The sequence below is a fragment of the Chrysochloris asiatica genome, unplaced genomic scaffold (assembly GCF_000296735.1).
Source record: "Chrysochloris asiatica unplaced genomic scaffold, ChrAsi1.0 scaffold00019, whole genome shotgun sequence".
NCBI lineage: Eukaryota > Metazoa > Chordata > Mammalia > Afrosoricida > Chrysochloridae > Chrysochloris > Chrysochloris asiatica.
In genome coordinates this window covers 11067838-11085679 of record NW_006408537.1, presented here as the reverse complement: position 1 = coordinate 11085679, position 17842 = coordinate 11067838, and the positions used below count along the sequence as shown (strand labels likewise).

The 17842-nt window shown below is 37.3% G+C and overlaps 1 protein-coding gene and 1 pseudogene across 1 annotated transcript in view; both read left to right on the top strand.

Moving 5' to 3' along the window:
• KHDRBS2 (KH domain containing, RNA binding, signal transduction associated 2) overlaps positions 1 to 17842 on the top strand; it is an 864427-nt gene that overhangs the window by 686049 nt on the left and 160536 nt on the right. The gene's annotated exons all lie outside the window — the stretch shown is intronic.
• LOC102810803 lies at positions 10303 to 10781 on the top strand (annotated as a pseudogene).

Here is a 17842-nt window from a genome sequence, read left to right as displayed (position 1 = left end):
GACTAAGACAGACTAGGAAAATGGAGAGGAAAACCACTCCAGAATGGTTAGACACTGAAAATCTTATGAATAGCAATGGGAGATTGTCAGTTACAGTGCCTCTCAGATTGGAAGACACTTAAAATAAGAGTAGGGAAGAGTTGCCTCCTCAAAATAGAGTTGACCATAATGATGTGGATAGAACAAAACTTTCAAGACCTTCATTAGCTGATGGGGCGCAATACTAGGGTGAGTCAAAAGTTATCTGCACTCTAGTTATATTACAACACCCATCCACATCCACAGCTGATGACAACATTGAGTATGCACATGAAATGATCTATCAAATAGACGAGTATAAGTAGATTATATGGCAAATCATTTTCAAATCAGCCATGGCTCTTCCTATATAATAATCCATGACAGACTTTGATTTTGAAATGTTTGTGTGAGATGGGTATTGAAACAATTCATGGAAGAGCATAAACAGAGCATTTGGACATCTGCAAACAAAATTTGGATGGATACCTGAAGGAAGGTAACAGTTTCTTTAAAAAAATTGCTACTCATGACAAAACATGGATTCATCGTTATGAGCCTGAGAGTAAATGGTAAATTATAGATTGAAAACATCCTTAATCACCAATCAAGAAAAAAATTAAAGTCAACCATCAGCTGGAAAATTGATGCTTACAGTTTTCTGGGATTCTCAAGGGCCAGTATGGGAATACTGTCACGAAAAAGTTGCAACAATTAACAGTGCTCATTACAGTGAGATGCTCACTGAAGAGCAGATAATTGAACTTTGGATTAAACACAGAGGACAGCTATCCAAGGGCTTTGTGATCTTGCATGACTATGCATACCCACATATCTCTCATCACAATGTTGACACTCTGCAAAAACTTTGTTTTGAGGTGTTAAAGCATTCTCCCTATAGTCTTAATTTTGTTCTATTGGACTTTCACCTGTTTGGTGGTGGTTGTGTGCCGTGGAATCGGTTCCAACTCATAGTGGCCTTGTATATGATTTCCAAGGCTGTAAATCTTTACAGGAGCAGAAAGCCTCATCTTTCTCCTGCAGAATGGCTGGTAGTTTCGAACTGCTGAACTTCAGGCTAGCAGCCCGACTTGTAACCACTACACTACCAGAGTCCCCTGAAATCAGCCTTTCAAGGATGAAGATTCGCCTCTGCTAAGAAGTGAAGGTAGCAATACATCTGTGGTTTTCAGCTCATCCTATAATGATTTTTTAATAAGGCAATCCAAAAGCTTGTTGGCTGATGGACAAATTGTATTGAAAAGCAAGGAGATTATGTCAAAAAGTAATACATTTGTCTTTCCTAAAAGTTGATTAAAATAAATTCTACAGCCAAAGTGTAGATAATTTTTGACTCATCCTCATGTATATTAATAATAAGAACATGGAAGGTAAGAAATATGAATCTGGGAAAATTGAAAGTTGTCAAAACTGAAATGGAACACATAAAGATTGATAGACTAGGCATTGAGTTGAAATGGTCTAGTATTGGACATTTTGAATAAGACAGTCATATAGTTTACTAAAGAGGAATGGCTCGCATTTATGGTCAAAAAGAGAATTTCAACATCTCTTTTGAAGTACAGTGCAGTAGTACAATGCTGTGAGGTATTTTGCCTACAAAGATTCCTGTTGTGACACTATAGGATAAGAACTGAGCTGATAACCCCAAAGTCAGAGGTTCAAACACACCAGCCACTCATCTGAAATCCTATACAGATTCATTTATGAGTTAGATATGACTCAACAGTACTTAACAACCCAAGGAAAAGCAGCAAACACTATTATACAATTTATGCACCTAACACTAAAGCCAATGATGATGAAAATTCAAGAGTTTTACCCTTAAGTTGAAATTGATCAAACATGCCATCAAAAAGAATTGATAATTACTAGTGACTGGAGTGTGAAATGGGAAACAAAAAGGAAGGATCCAATGTTGGAAGATATGGTCTTGGTAACAAAAATGATGTTGTAGATCACATGATAGGATTTTGAAAGACCGATGATTTATTCAATGCAAATACCTTTTTTCAACAACATAAATGATGACTATAGACATGGACCTCGCCAGATAGAATACACAGGGATCAAATCAACAGCTTGTTTGGGGAGAGATAATAGAGAGGCTGTTACATCATCAGCCAAAACGAGTCCAAGAGCAAACTATGGAAAAGACCACCAATTGCTCTTATGAGAGTTCAGGCTGAAACTGAGGAAAATTAAAATAAGTCCACTAGGGCCAAAGTATGACCTTGAATTTATCCCACCTGAATGTAAAGACGTATCTCAAGAACAGCTTTTACGCATAGACAGTAATGACTGAAGACCAGAGGAATTGTAGGATGACATCAAGAACATCATCATGAAGAAATGAAAACGTCATTGAAAAAATAGAAAATAAAGAAAACACCAAATTGGATGAAAGCAGAGACTCTGAAACTTGCTCCTGAACATAGAAATGCTAAAGAAAATGGAAGAAATGATGAACAGAAAATTCCAAAGGGCAGGTCGAGAAGACAGAGTCAAGTATTATAATGAAATGAGCAAAGACCTGGAGTTACACCAATCAGGAAAAACATGCTCAGCATACCTCAAGCTGAAAGAACTGAACAAAAAGTTCAAACGTCGAGTTTCAATACTGAAGGATTCTATGAGCAAAATATTGAATGACTTAGGAAGTATCAAAAGAAGATGGAGGGTATACACACAGCTGCTTATTGCAAAGAACTGGCCTAAGTTCAATCATTTCAAGAGATACCATATGATCAAAAACCACTGACGTTGACGGGAGAGGTCCAAGGTGTACTGAAGACCTTGGCAAAAAAATTAAGTTCCAGGAATGGACAGAATACCAATACAAAATGTTTCAACAAACTAATATAGCACCGATGAATGGTGGTTTGTCTATGCCAATAAATTTGGAAATTGGCTACCTGTCCACCCAACTGAAATAAATCCAATATATGCCCCTTCCAAAGAAAGTTGACCCAACAAAATGCATTAATCACTGAACACTATCATTAATATCATATGCAAGTAAAATTTTGTTGAAGAATATTCAAAAACCATTGCAGTAGTACATTGACAGGGAGTTGTCAGAAGTTAAAATAGATTAAAAACAGGTTGTGGAACAAGGGTAATCATTATTGTTGTCAGATGGATCTTGGTTTAAAGTAGAGACTATCAGAAAGATGTTTATTTGTACTTTTGAATATTCAGAGGTGTTCAGCTGTGTGGAATATAGCAAACTATGAATAACATTGAAAAGAATGGGTATTCCAGAACACTTAATTGTGCTCATGAGAAACTTGTATGTAGACCTAGAGGCAGCCATCAGAACACAATACGGGGAGACTGAATGGTTTAAAATCAGGAAAGGTGTGCATCAGTGTTGTATTGTTCCATAATATTTATTAAATCTGTATGATGGGCAAATAATTCCAGAAGCTGAATTATATGAAGAAAAATGTGGCTTCAGAATTAGAGGAGGACTCATCATCAACCTGTGATATGTAGATGGCACAACTATGGTTGCTGGAAGTGAAGAGAATTTGAAATATTTACTGATGAAGATCAAAGACTACACCCTTCAGTACAGATTGCACCTTAATGTTTAGAAACAAAAATTCTCACAGTTGAACCAATAAATAACAATATGATAAACAGAGAAAAGATTGAAGTTGCCAAAGATTTCATTTTGCTTGGATCCACAACCAATATTCATGGAAGCAGCAGTCAAGAAATCAAAAGACTCATTGCATCAAGCATATCTATTGCACAAGACTTCTTCAAAGTGTTAAAGTGCAAAGATGTGAGTTTGTGGACTAAGATGTTCCTAACCCAAGCCATAGCATATTCAGTAGCCTCACGTGCCTTGTATAAGTTGGACAATAATAAGGAAAACTGTAGAAGCATTGATACATTTGAACTATGGTGTTGATGAAGAATATCAAAAGTACCATGAATTGTCAAAAGGACAAACAAGTCTAGTTTGTCTTGGAAGAAGTACAGGCAGAATGTTCCTTAGAAGTGAGGATGATGAGACTTCATCTTTTGTACTTTGGACATATTTTTAGGAGGAACCAATCTACTTATCATAATTGATAGAGGGGTTAGCAAAAAAAAACAGGAAGACTCCCACAGAGATGGACTGGTACAGTGACAGCAACAATGGATTTAAACATAGCAATAATTTGGGTGAATATTGCTGGACCAACCATTGTTTCTTTCTGTTGTGTAGAGGGTCACTATGAGTCGGTTGCAATTCAACAACATAACAATATAGAAACCATTTCAGGAAAGGATGGTGAAGCAGCCAGGGACTAATCACAGCAGGAAAATTTTTAAATTGAATAGGCAAGTAGGTATGAATTTGAGAAAATAGCAGTTCACTGTGACTCCTATAGGAGTCACCATTTGACCTTGACTAACAGAAGAAATGAAGATGGCAGTAGGGGAGAAACATTCTTAATCTCTCTCACTTCCTGCCCTCCAATTTCTGATAGTGTCTCCCCTGGACTAACCTAAATGAAAGCCAGGTTCAAGGGAGTTGGAGTGATTCAGTCTAGAGAGTTCAACATCCTGGATTGAGAGCAGAGTTGAATAAAGCAAAACAAAACAAAACAAAACAAAAAAAACAATCAGAAAACAGTAAGCCAGAACGCCCCCCAAAGTAGCTACATCTCATACCAAACCTGAAAATAAGTTAAATAGGGAAAATATTATTTGTTTGTTTGCTCTGAAAAAAAACTTTAATCATTGGCAACCCAAAATACTCTTTTATTTATTTATTTTTTTGTCAGATTAGAGAACCTTATACAGGGTTCATATGAGTCATAATAACTTGAAGACTATTAGTGACAACATTTTAGGAAGAGAAAGAAATCTTTTAATTTATAACATCTTAATCTGGCATTGTTTCTCCAAATGCGATTTAACATCCAGTTTTATACTGCTACTTAAATAATTTAACAAATACTGATTGATTTAATTTTTCATACAATGATTGGAAATAGATTATGTCTATTCTAATCCTCTTCATTAAACATTTAAGGACTATGGCATCCAAAGAAATGACATAACTTGCCATAATTCTGACAGTAGATGGTTAATACAATATTTGTTCTCAGGTGATCTTAGCCACTGCCATGTACCTCCATATTTTGTTGTTGCTGTTGGGGACAAGGTGCGTTCTTGTTGTTAAGTGCTGTTGAGTAGGCTCCTACTCACAGCAGCCCTATATAGGTTTTGTGAGGAGCAGCTGGGTCTTAGCCACTGCCATGTGCCACCATTTTTGTTGTTGCTATTGGGGTCAGGGTGTCTTGTTAGATGAGCATAATTCACAGCACAAATATATTTTTAAATGCTCCCTTGTTCACATAGCTGAATTTTTTTATTTTCTCATGAATTTTCACAACCTCTTAACTGTAATAACTTCCTTATATAACTTTTAAAGAAGATGCATTTTCTACTCACCATCAAACCAACTGCAGAAACCATTCACAATCATTTTTGGTGTCAGTACACACAGGTTGGGGTGCTATTTGTCAGAGTCTGAGATTTAGAGGTATATTAGAGGATTAAGTGTGATTAGAGGCTCCAGAATTATGGCAGCTATTTATATAATGAAATCCTGTACGTATATCATCAATCCCAATGACTTAGAATGTGCTTTAAATTAATAATTCATTTTACTTTCATAATAAATAAAAATGTGCACATTGTCAGATGAGAATTATTTGACAAATACAATATTTAAAGGACAGAAAATCATTTTGTGAAAATACCTTTTTAACATAAATGGGTTCCATTTTCAGAATCCAAATTATATCCATTTCCACAATTTTTGGTCTAATGAAATAATTTATCCCTTGATTTCAACTAAAATAAAGTGAATATTAAATGAATATTGAATTAACTATGCAATAAAAAGATGAATCTATGTGAAATTTTTAAGATAAGAACTCTGAAATAGTAGATTTTAAAAACTCCTAGCACAATAAATCTCCCCAGTTTTAACAATGTTGAATATCTGGCAAAGTGGACATCATCTATTTGAATAGCATGACTATTATTAATGTACTACTCTCATTTAGGAGATATGTAATACATTTTATTTTTAGTAAGTTGTAATTTCTTATAAATATCTGGCAACTGTACATGAGAAGGCATTTTAAGATAATCTACGTTGGAACTTCAAATCTACTAGCCACTCCTTGGAAACCCTATATAGAGTTGCTTTGAGTCAGAACCAACACGACAGAACTTAACGTTTCATAACCAAATTTGGACCATATCATGCTGTTAAGTGCAAGCAAGTCATTTTTGACTCATAACAACCCTGCATAGGGTTTCCAAGAAGTGGCTGGTGAGTTTAAACAACCGACCAGTTAGAATTCCAGTGCTTGTCCCACAGCACCACACCAGGATGCACTATACTATCATCTAAAACATATAGAAAGGATCACATGTCTTATTATTAAAATTAAACATTTCCTAATGTTATGTGTTGTATGGAATTTTCAAGAAACCTTAATTTTCCAACAGTGTTGAAATAAAGTTCTAAAATGTATGTCTTCCAGTGCCCAAACTCTAGGAAAAAATAGAGACCTATGCTTTCAATAGATATTGACTAGACAAAATGAAGGAACCCTGGTTGCACAACACTTAAGTACTTGACTGGTAACAAAATGGTTGGCAGTTCGAAACCACCCAACAACTTAATGGGTGAAAGACTTGGCAATCTACTCCCATACATACTATAGCATAGAAAACCCTATGAGGCAAGTGTAGTCTGTCTTGTGGGGTCACTAAGAGTCAAAATCAAACCACCACTTAGCAACAACAGACTGCTATGTTTCCACTGACTCAGTTTCAACCTATATCGACCCCCTATAAGGTTTCCAAAGAGCATTTGGTGGATTTGAACCACCGACCTTGGGGCTAGCAGTCCAGTACTTATACTGCAGCACCACACCAGGGCTCCTAGCTGAATAAAAGTAGAAGAATAAACTTTACTTTATACAGAGTTTTGTCTAGTTTAAGCACAATTTCTTCATGATTTTATATTACTATAAGTTTTATAGTCATGTATTATATTATTCAAAAAAGCAAAAAAACCTACTGTTTTCTGGGAAATTTTCAAAGATAAAACTAAATGTTTTTTCATATCACCAGATTAAGAAAGGATTGATAGTAAACCTTTCTCTAATATTTAACTTGGATTACAGATCTGATATTTTCTAATATGTTATTTCGGATACTATTTCTTCATTAGAAGATCCATATGCTGATATTTTATTAGTCCCTAGTTTCTTAGTTTTAATTCTAAAATATCTAGAATTTGCAACAGCCAAGCATTTTTAAGAACTGTAAATTTAAGCAACCTTTACTCTTAACACAAAGTCATTCTAAAGGACATAAATATTTAGCTGAAGAAGTGTTTTTTAAGGATGCAACTATTCATGGATACCTTTCAATAGAAAAGAAATAATGGGGAGCCATTTTGAAGTAATCACCCCATTGAGGAATAGAATCATAAAACTAAGCTGATTTGCTTATAATGTGCATCACATTCTCAGAGAAATAACCTTACCTTCTGGAAGGAATATTTGTGTCTGGGTTTGCTCACTTGGGGCACTGGATTATTATCTATAACTGTCAGGTAAATTCTATCCCATCTCTGTATCTAAAGAAACACTGTTTATACGACAAGTTTATTAAGAATGACATAATGATTTCTGTCAATAAACTAAAACCACTTGTTTTATGAGAACAAAATGTATTAAAATAACTTCAGTTATTATTTTAAAAGTCATATACTGATACTGATAGTGATATGTGACTCCTACCAGCACTCGACTGTCAGTTTGTTGTGCTGTGGTGGCTTGTGTGTTGCTGTGATGCTGGAAACTATGTCACCAGTATTTAAAATACTAGTAGAGTTACCCATGATGGACAGGTTTTCAGCTGAGCCTCCAGAGTAAGACACACTAGGAAGAAAGAAAGGCAGACTATTTCAGGATGGTTAGCCACGCAAACCTTATAAATAGCAGCAGAACACTGTCAGATATAGTGCCAGAAAGTAAAAACATTATGAATAGCACCAGAATACTGACTCCATGCAATATGCACTGGTGTATGAACCACAAGGGCCATGATTCAAGCCTGCCAGCTGCTTCCTAGTAGACTCAGACAGAGGTGCACCACAAACCACTTCGTAGATTTTGAAGTCGGGGAACATTGGAAGCCAATAATCCCAAGACGAGAGATTTAGGATTTTAGCAATGATCTTGTTTAATTGACAAGAAACAACACCAACTAGTGCTTAGGAGTCATGGTGTACTGTTAGATAAACACTGGACTGCTAACCACAAGGTAGGGGATTCAAATCTACAGGTCAATTCTTGGAAACCTACAGGGTCGCTATGAGTCACAACTGAATTGACGGTACTTAACAACAACAACTAATGCTTAAGGAGTTCTAGTGTGGCACTGTTGGATAAGCACTGGACTGCTAATCGCAATGTTAGCAATTCAAACTCACAAGCCAGTTTTTGGAAACCCTATGCGAGGTTGCTATGAGGCAGAATGAACTTGCTGGCACTTAACAAAAGCAATAACACTAATGCTTGAAAGGACCCTTGGTGGTGCTGCAAGGTCGACAGTTCAAATCCATAAGTCACTGCATGGGAGAAAGATGAGGCTTTTTGCTCCCATAAAGGGTCACTATGAATTGGAATTTGCTCTATGGGAGTGGGTTTACTAGTGCTTCAGAGGAACCCGGATAGTACTGTGAGTTAGACTGCTAACTGCAAGAGAGGCTATTTGGGAAACTCTATATAGAGTTACTTGGAGTCCTGGTGTGGTGTTGTGGGTTAATGCGCCAGACTGCAAAGTCATTTGAACTGCAAGGTTGGTGGTTCAAGCTCACTAGCTGCTCCTCAGAAACCCTATACAGCGTCGCTATGGGTCGGAACCAACTCGATGGCACTTAACAGCAACCACAAGTATAGAATTACTATGAGTCAGAATCAAATAGATGGCATTGAGTTTGTTTTCTTTTTCTTTTCTTTTTTTGGTTCTAATGCTTAAAGCAATGGTTAAGCACTCAGCTGACAAAGATTTAATGGTTTAAACCACTGCTCCACAAGACCAAAGTCCTGCAAATCTGCTCCAGTAGAGATTTGAACCTAGAAAACCCTATGGGAAGTCCTGCTTTGTCCTATAGGGTCACTATGACTTAGAATCCACTGGACATCACACAACAACTGGTACTTCCATCCCTAGGGGGAGCAAATGGTCTGTGCTTGACTACTAACCTAAAAGCATGGTAGTTTGAACCCACCCTATGACTCTACAGCAGGTAGGTCTAGCAATCTCAGCTTGAGCACCTTCTAGCTTGGACAAGTTAATTAGCCTTCCTGTGTCTCCTCTGAAACTTAACAACAAAATGGTATCTACTTCAGAGTGTTCAATTCAGAGATAGTTAATCTTACAGTGTTATTTTACCATTTTGGATATTTGAAACTTCTCCATAGCATTGATGTGTCAGATGAATCAGGCTGTGTCCTTACTTATATCCTGCATCCAGGAATGAGACAATTTAATGACACAAATTCTACAGATTTCGTTCTATCGATTAGATACTTTCTGTTGAACAGTTTACTTTCCTGTATTGTTTAAGCCTATTGTTTCCTTTAACTGGGCTGCTCTTTCCCAACCCTTAGCTAGGCAATGTTCTTATCATCAATCAGTTCTCAGTTGCAATTCAGCTCCTTAAAGATATCTTCTCTCGTCAGTCAGCATATTTCCTTCATAACTTTTAACATCAACAGTTGTCATACCTGCCCTTTTCAGTACTTTTTCCCTAACATCGAAAGCAATGTCTGTAAGCCAGAGTTAAATTTAATTTAAGGTCCTATTTGGAAAAAAAAGAAACAACAACAAAAAAATGTATTGATGGGTCTCATTTAATCTAAGGAAAGACAGTGACCTCAGTTACCAATCAATAGAACAAGAAGCAAAACGTGTAAAACACAATGTTGATGTTGTTCATAGGTATAACTCTATCCAGAAGAAAAACATAGACAGAAAAGATGTATAGTAACTCCTGAATGTTTTGTATCTGTCAGGAAGGAGAGAGAGAAGAAGATAATCACAGCAAGGACATAATGAACTTCAACATGTATTTCCTTAAGTGTAACACTCTACTAAACAGAATTTTGAAGAAAAGATACTAAAACAAAGTAAGTTTACACCTAAATTATCCATGAAAACTTAATGGAGAGGTCTGCTGTTGATCCACACTGCTTCTTGCGCCACCTGCCCAGGTCCCTTCAAGCCTCCACTGCCATAGGAGTGCAGGTGGAGACCATCTCCCTTGGAAACTGGCACACCTCTCCTAAGCGCGGCCAGAACTGCATGGTGTACCACACTGGGATACTTGAAGATGGAAAGAAATTTGATTCCTTCCTGGACAGAAACAACTCCTTTAAATTTATGCTAGGCACGCAGGAGGTGACCTGAGGCAAGGAAGAAGGGGTTTCCCAGAGGAGGGTGGGTCAGAGAGCCAAACTGACCATCTCACCAAAATATGCCTATGGTGCCCTTAGGCACCCTGGCATCATCCCACCAAAGACCACTCTCATCTTTGACGTGGAGCTTCTAAAACTGGAATGAGAAGAATGGCCACTTTCCTTAGCTCCCTGTCCTTGGATCTTCCCTGGAGGGATCTGGTGCCTCCAGACACACGCAGGTGACACCATATTGAGTTTTACCCAATGTTCCACTCTTTGTATAAACATCGACCCCCACTGAATGCATTCTGTCATTCAGCTTTGCTTCCAACACCACTGTTTGCTCTTTTCCTTTGTTCCTTGTATATATATTGACTTAAACTATATACCATCCACCTCAAAATGCTCCTTTTATTTAGTTGTAGTTTGGGGAGAAGATTCAGTTTAAATCTTTTGGTCTAGGTTTCCAATTAAGCATATGATCCAGTATTAACAGAACAACCAATGGGTGAGTTTTAGACTTGGAATTGGTGTGAGGATGGGAGGAGGGTCCAAGAAATTTTATTTTATTTTTTGGTTGAAATTTTTTATTATGTATTAAACATTCTTGCTGTTGTTCTACAAAGTCATAGCAGATGTGAGTCACTGAAGGTGAACGTTTCTCCAAGTTGAGAGATGTCCTTGGGTTGAATTCAATCAAAACCTATCGACTGCAAACCACAAGGTTGGCAGTTCAAACCCACCAGCTGCTCCTTGGAAACCCTATACAGGGTTGCTATGAGTCAGAACCAACTCAATAACACTTAACAACAATAACAACTCCAAACTGAATTGGGGGAAGAGAGAGCCTTTGCCTCCACCAGTACAGTCACCTTCCCCTTAAACTGTTTTTCTAAAGTAGATTGTTTTCACTGCAGTGTTGGACACTAGTGGTATCTGTATCTGGGACAGCAGAGACCTCTAAAGCCATCTTTATGGCCTGACATGCCTTTTTTTTTTGCCACCCTGTGGTTTTTCTAATGAATTTTCAGGTCATTTGGAGTCTCATAGCTATCAAAACTCCACAACTTCCTAAATTTTAAGAACTTTAATTGAAAGTTAAATAAAGGTGCTGTTTGTAGATGCTTAATAACCAATGAAAGCCCAGCCATAATGACAAATTCTTGAGTGTTCTCTAAGAAAATGATGCTGGTCGTCGCAGCTTCAGCATCTCTTGGTTTTTGATACTCAGCTTCCCCTGCTGATCTCAAAGTTCTCCTGGCATTTCCCATCCCCCTCTGGCCTCCTTGCTGTCCTGTGTAGCAATTTGACTGGTGTTTCCCAACCCCCTCTCGCCTCTTAGCTGTCCTGTGTAGCAATTTGGTGAGAGAAATTGTTGTTGCCCCACTCGCCACCCCTTCCCCCCAATTCTGCCCCACATAGGAATTTCAAGATTTATTATTGCAAAAAATGTACTTTATGCTAGCAAAAACAAAAAACAAACTTGATGGAAAACTTTTCCTTTAAACCCTTATGCCTTTGACTTTACTCTATCACATTTCCACTGATGGCACTGAACTGCCAAGTCAGTTTTAACCACAAGGTCAGCGGTTCAAGCTCACCAGCCTCTCCTCAGAAACCCTATATAGGGTCAATATGGGTTGGAACCAACTCGATGGCACTTACAAACAACAGCAAAATCATTTATATGAATAAAATCATCATTTTATATTTCATACATCAAATTCGTTCTACTTTAGAAAAAGTGCCAGAGGTTTTCCAGTTGTTCAAATGTATTAACATATTGTAGCTAAAATAAACATTTTTAAAAGAAAACAAAATTGGGCAAATTTTAAAGGAAAGAAATAGAAGAATCTACTTCAACTAAGTGCTAAATTTAGTGCTGGAAATATTATCAATTTTCCCAGCCCTTTTGGGGTTCAGTGAATCAATTCACAGAAAAATACATAAAAATAGACATTTTCTTTGAGCTAATAATCAGACCATTGGGGATTTTTCATACAAAAGCCACTAAAGAAACAATAATAAGCATGATTGGAGGAAATCAGGAATGGTGGTATAAACTTGTACACTTATTTTGTTCACGTTTTGAGTCTATCAACCCAATTTTGCTGCTGTTCTACACTTAAACAATGGTCTTGAGGCAAGGATTACAGTAACCAAACTCACAGGAAATGAATAAGCGTGATAAAATGGGAATTTAACAATTTACAAAGGAAGACACATTTCCAGTGACCTTCTGGTTCTTTTCATCATCCAACAGCAAAAATCATCTGGTAAATATGGGAAAAAAAGAAAAATAAACTGTTATCTTGAAGTGTATGTTGTCCTATTATTTCATACCATCCAGTGGATTCTGACACATAATGACCCCACTGGACAGAGTCTAACGGCTCCATAGTGTTTTCTAGACTGTAATCTTCATTGGATCAGATCACTAAGTCTTTTTTTCTTATGGAATATCTGGTAGATTCAAACTTCCATCCTTTTGGTTACCAGCTCCCTGCTTAAATATTATGCCACCAGGGCTCCATGTATTTCATCTACCTCAAAATAGCAACAATAAATAAATAAATAAGTAAGAAAGCCCTACGAAAGCCCTACTGTCATGGTGTCAGTTCCAACTCATAGCAACGTTATAAGTTCAACTGAGTGGAATTGCTCCATAGGGTTTCTTTTGTAACTATAAATCTTTATGAAAGCAGACTACCCCATCTTTTTCCTGCAGAATGGCTGGCAGATTTGAACCACCAACCTTTCAGTTAATAGCCTGATGCTTAACCTACTGTGCCACCAGTATATCATCTAGGTAGGTAGTGCTAAAGCCATGAGTTTCCTCTACCTCAAAGCAAATATACTTATCTAGACACCAGAGGATGCCATGCACTGGTGATAGATTCTTAGTCTCTTAGGGACAGTACAGAGTTAGCATTCCCAACTTCTTAGTGATGGAGCTTCCAGTTCTTTATAGATGGTCCCTCTTCTCATCATCTTAGACTAATATTCCAAATTTCAATAGCCAATTAAATAATATCCTTCCTTTTTTATTTTATCTTTATTTTCTCCTAATCTTAGCATGGCCTGCTGTACAATTCTTTTACTTCAGAATGCTTTCTATGCCTAACTTGTTTATTTTAACAATGGAAGTCTTTTCAGAAGCAGATAGCAAAATGTCCTTCCTGAATTGGAACTGATGTGAAAAACAGTAGAGTCACATCTTATTTATCACAGTAAATATTATCTTAGCAACTTGAATATGAAATCGTAACTGAAATTACTATTGTCAGTTGTGAGTTACTTTTACAGATTTGCCTTTGGACTCAGACCTCTGGATTTTGAGACAGGGTAAGGAAAAGCATATTAAAAATTTAATGGCTTTAATCTGTGGAAGTTGTCAATCAAAATGTAGAACTCCACATAGATAGCCTTGGGCATATCAGCACCCTAATTACAGACAGTCTGGCTCGTCACAAATGTTTTAACACTTGATTTATTCCCTGTTCAATTTGTTCAATAGAGCCAGAGTTAATTGGTTTTCCAAATGAGAGTTAAAATTATAAAGATCTAGCTTCATTAAGTGGAGGCTATACTTATTATGCACCAGTGACTTGTAAGTCTATGTAAAGGTTAGTAGGGCGAGATTTCAGGGCATTGTGTGCTAAACCACAGCTTTGACATGGTACTAATATGGCTAATAACCAATAAATATCCAAAGCTACAGTTGCTGGTCAAATATACAGAGGAATTTTGTGAACTGAAAATGTCACGCAAACCAAACATATTTTCAAAGGTCACTTAAAAATACAGCATTTTATTTTTTAAATCTAATTTATTTTGTTTTTCTTGAGGAAGAAATATTTAGGTCTTAATTATAGGTTTTAAAAGTCTATGTATGAGTGGCTATCTAGCACACAGTGAATTTTCTAATTTATTGCTTAACATTTCTATAATTGTCATTCTTCTTTGGTACAGCAGTATATTTAATGTGATATTTTGACACCATAAGTAACAAATGGAGGACTAAACAAAGAAAATGAATGTGTACTGAGATAGTTCTGGACTTCTACATGGGCACAAGAAAATCATAAGACAGTAATTTTCTTCTTATCATTTTCCATAATGAGTGCTGTTTATTTTTTAACTTGAAAACCATCATCAGTAATGCTGGTTTTCATTACTGTTAAATGTATTTCATGGGAAATATCATAATTGCTTTGTAAAACAGGCATCATTTAGGGACAACATCTATATTCTTTGTAGATAAAAAAGAGAATTCAGCTTGTGTTTGGGATATGCTTTTCAGAAAAGCTGCATATTATCCACATGAAGAAATACTTCTGTCACATCTCTGCCTCTACTTAATGCTTCAGCAGTTGCTACCATGTTCCTCATTTATGGAGATTGTGGCAGATACATCATCAGAAACATTATTAAATAGAGGCACCAACATGGATATCTACTAGCTTCTAGGTACTATATAAATTGTAGAAAACATATAGTACAAATGAGAACAATTCCCATAGATTGTAGAGGAATATTTTAACACACAAAAATGTTAGCATTAAACATTCATGTGGGAGGGTTCTAATTGTCACCTTATATGGAAATAGTGAATTAATTTTGTTTCATTACATCAATGACATTTCACTTTAATAGATTTAATAAGAGTAAACTAACATTTCTTAGGTGAGTTGAATTATAAAAATCAGATAACTTTGTCTTCTGGATTTTTAAATAAATCTTAAGTGTTGTGTGCAGTTATTAAACTTAAATTATTAGTTTAGTAAGTGATAAGAAATCTCAAAGACGCACTATTCCATCTCTAAACCAGTAAATCTTTTGATTAGGGGGGTGACATTTGATTCACTAAAGAACTTTTATACTTATGAGAGCGCTGTTAAATTGAGCAGTGTGTTTGGAGACATAAGTAGTTTCCAATCCATTACTAAACTAAAGATTGGCAGCTCTAGCCTACCTACTGACTCTGCAGAAGAAAGGCTTGGTGAACTGCTTCTGTAAAGATCGTTGTTGTTGTTGTTATGTGCCATGGAGTTGGTTCTAATTCATAGTGACCCTATACAGGGTTTCCAAGGCTGTAAATCTTTATGGGAGCAGAAAGCCTCATCTTTCTCCCATGGAAAAGCTGGTCGTTTCGAACTGCTGATCTTGTGGTTCGCAGCCTGATTCATAACCACTACACTACAAGGTTAGAGCCAATAAAATACATTGGGAGCAGTTTTGCTCTGTATGGGATTGCCATGAGTTGAGCTTGATTCCACAGCCACTAACAAAAACAAGGTTGAAAATCCCTCCAGTAATAAAATATAAGCCAAATCTTTATCAGTCCACCTAATGGGGCACTATAGGACAAGCAGTTCAAACCCACCAACTGCTCCTTGGAAACCATATCCAGGGTCACTCACTATGAGTTGGAATTGGCACTTAACATAAACAACAACAGAGATAGCAAGATCACGGATTTGAGCACCTCCTGGACCAGTTACTTTCCCTCAAGTCCATGTCTTTTGACTTTAAGGATAATCTCAGTCAATCTCTTGGCAAATGCAGAGTAAGTCACCAGGTAAATGTAAGAATAGATCAGTAGGAAACCGTGTTGTTAAGTGCTGTCAAGTCAATTCTGACTCCTCTTGACTAGTGAGTTTAAACCGTTGAACTTGTGATTCAAACCAACTTTATGGTCAAGTACCTATTCTTGACCTCTACAATTGTTATTAAAACTATAAAGTATATACCTAACTACTTATGGGCAAGTAATGGCATTTGGAGGGACACAGTATTATTTTCTTTGTATTATTTATGCTGTGGGGGAGTACAGAGCTCCATATGAAAAGCACTGAACTGTGAACCACAGATAGGTGGTTCAAACTCACCAGTTGCTCTGCAGGAGAAAGATGAGATTTTCAGCTCCCACAAAGATTTAAAGCCTCTGAAACCCTATACAGGGTCACTATGAGTTGGAACTGATTCATAGGCACTTAACAAACACAAACAAACAAACAAACAAACAAAATTATGCTAGTCTTCACCACATGCTCCTGAACTCAAACAATATCAAAGAATTCCAAATATTAGGTTAAATTAAACCATATTAGGACTGCACAAAGTTTTGTTGTGCTGTGGGTTAATGCGCTGGACTGTAATGTCAGTTTGAATCACAAGATCAGCAGTTCAAGCTCACCAGCCACTCCTAGGAAACTCTATACAGGGTTGCTATGGGTCAGACAGTGCTTAACAATGTCAACGTTTACTTCAGGTACTTCATTTATTTTTCTTTCAATCATGGTTGATTAATACATTAAATTATTATATAAGGTAAAAGCATCTCAAATTTCTGCTTTCTTTTGCATAAGAAAGAATCAATTTGACTTTATTTTGCATAAGAAGGAATCTAGAACAAAAAATTGCTTGCCCAGGAAACATCAAGGCAAGTGGTCAGGTCCCCTTAATGCAAACCCCCTTCCAAGACTAAGACTCAACGGAAATACGCGCCCTGGCCCTGATTGGTGACCACGCAAGTGGGGTAAAAGCAGCAGTGAAGCGGCAAGCTAAGCCCTACAATGTTCCGTGCGCTTCTGTGGACCCAGATGGGGACCTGGTTAGCCAGCAGTGTGGGGAGACCTGGGGACTCCTGGGCCTAGAGCCAGTGGTGTGGCCACAGAGGACTAGAGTGGAGAGTGAAGCTACCAGCTGATAGGAAGAGAGGGCATATGCACAAGAACACCCACACTTGCTGATGGTACCCACGTGACCTGGTCCCAATGAATGGGTGATCAGAACTCAACCCGGAGAAGAAAGAAGAGGGGAAAAAAAAAAAAAGAGTGATCCAATACAGTTTGATGAACTTGACCTACACCTATGGATGCAGTAACCCGAAAGAGGGAACAAACCCTTACAGCAAGAAACATTTCCACCCCCTCCACACACAGAGTAGACAGATGGGCAACTTGGACATTGGATACCCACATTGGAGGCGGGGGGTGGGGGGGGTGGGGGGGACTACAAAGGCAAGAAGTAACTGGCTTACAAGCTTTCAAGAGGGAACCTATAGCTAGGGGGCATGGAGAAAGGAAGAATCTCCAGTGAGTACTATCCAATCTGTCTAGGCAGAGCTGATGAAATGAAATGCAGATGGGTCACTTGTGATACAACAGTGAATGATTGTTATCAGGACTGATTGTGAGGGTTGGAAATGTGAAGGTAGACGTTTTGTAGCAAGAAAGGGAGTGATTAACTCTCCAGTCTAGGAGCAGAGGTCTCTGGGACCGTCAACAGAGAAGAGCCTA